This window comes from Lingula anatina, chromosome 10 (assembly GCF_051362555.1).
Source record: "Lingula anatina isolate TDL-2025a chromosome 10, LinAna3.0, whole genome shotgun sequence".
Classification (NCBI taxonomy): domain Eukaryota; kingdom Metazoa; phylum Brachiopoda; class Lingulata; order Lingulida; family Lingulidae; genus Lingula; species Lingula anatina.
Window position 1 is genome coordinate 4,159,557 of NC_141776.1, and position 1,857 is coordinate 4,161,413.

The window sequence follows — 1,857 nt, forward strand, 5'->3', positions numbered from 1 at the left end:
TGTAGATGCACCTCGCTGAGCTTATATAGCTGATCTATCGCGGACGCGGAACTTTATAATGTACTGTTTCATAAACATGGGATTAATGTCCAAAACATTTATAATTTGTGTACGCTTAATTAAAGCGTGGGCTCGAAATAGGACATTGCGTGTTCGTCCTGCTTAGTGGATAACGCAATCTGAAGACTCCACGGTTCATGTCAGATTTACGCACGGTCGTGCAAAGAAAGCCCAAGTCCACATAATGACCAGTTAAAAGATTTATTCCTCGACGCTCGGTATCAACATGTACTTATTTTAAGTGAAGTCTCCAACTCCTAACTCTCCGAAACTACGTCCGTCTCCGTGCTCCGTCTCTCCCAGTCTCCTCCTCCTTCTTCTTCCTCTGTCTCCTCTCCCCTCGGATGTCAATTCCTATCGCTTATATACTTATTTCTTATCTATGTTCGATGCACGCAAACTTTAATTACTTATAATTTTGTATAATTAATTTTTTTACCTCCGCGTCATACAAAGAAGCCGCCACATTACTCGACAACTATTGGACCACAAAACGTTGCATCATATGACCTCATAAGATATCTTTATGTCGGACACGACATATTCCTTCCATTTTTCCAGAAAAACTTTTTTTGTTTCTCTTGTTGGAGACATTCACTCTAAATACTATTTACAAAGATTATTTCACACGTAAAATTACACAGAATTATATATTTTAGTGTATAGGCGCGGAGGAAAACCAGAGATAATACCCTTTTGAGTATTAGTTTCTTTTAGAATATAGGGAAAAATAATAAAAAATGACAGTAAATTGATTATTCTGTTTTATGTAAAAAGGATGTTTAAAATGGAAAGAAAATCATTTCAGTACAGTTATCTCTTGTTTACATTTTGGCATTTTGAAGGTGTGACTCTGCACTTCTATGGGCTTGAAGACTTGCCAGTCACATTTTCTGAAAATCCATGATATTTTTATTTTATGATTAAAATTGATGGTCATTATGCTGTAAAGCATCCCCCTCATCCCCCCCCACCCCCCCTCTCAGTCGCTGAAAATTTTCTTGAATGGTGATCTACCTCACTTAACATCTCCAAAACACCTTATAAGTCTCTGGTCAAGCCGACACCTCGATGTGACTCAGCTGGTCTTAAAGAACACTATTCTCTCTTCATAGCACTGCATCAATTTTTTTCTCCGCATACTGTCATTGTTAATGGATTGACACTAAGTTACATAACAAGCCGTCAGAATCACAGCCATATTATTGGGTTAATTGTGACGTCACAACTAAGAAAATATCGCGAGACTGCTTTTATTGTGACGCAATAACGAGAACGTCGTTAAGATAATCTATGACGTCATGCATCATCCTTCGCAACAGCGACGTTAGCAGCAGCAGCAGTAACATCTCCTGAAACCATCTCTCGCCATTCCTCTTACTGCTGACCAGTATTCAGGACAACTGACCATCAACAATCATGCCTGGACCAAGGCGGGCAGCCCCTAGTTCGGCCGCTGGGCAGTCATCGGCGCGCGGGAGGCAAAAATCTAGACAGGAACTTGGTGAGCCCCCTTCCCTCGACAGCACCTTCCCTCTCTCTCTCTCTCTCTCACTCAAGCAGCTTTATTGTAAAATATATGATATCATTGCTAATACTTTTGTTACTTTTCTTTTATAAATCACGGACATCTCATTCTTTTCTATTTTAATCTACTAGTCTATTCTATCATACATGTACGCGAAATGTAAATTTCCCTTTCAGGTTGGTTTTAAACTCTTTCCTTTTTTTAACTTTTAAAATTTATTTTTGGTGCTATTTCCCTTCCAAAATATGTAGATTTTTTATCCAGCTCCT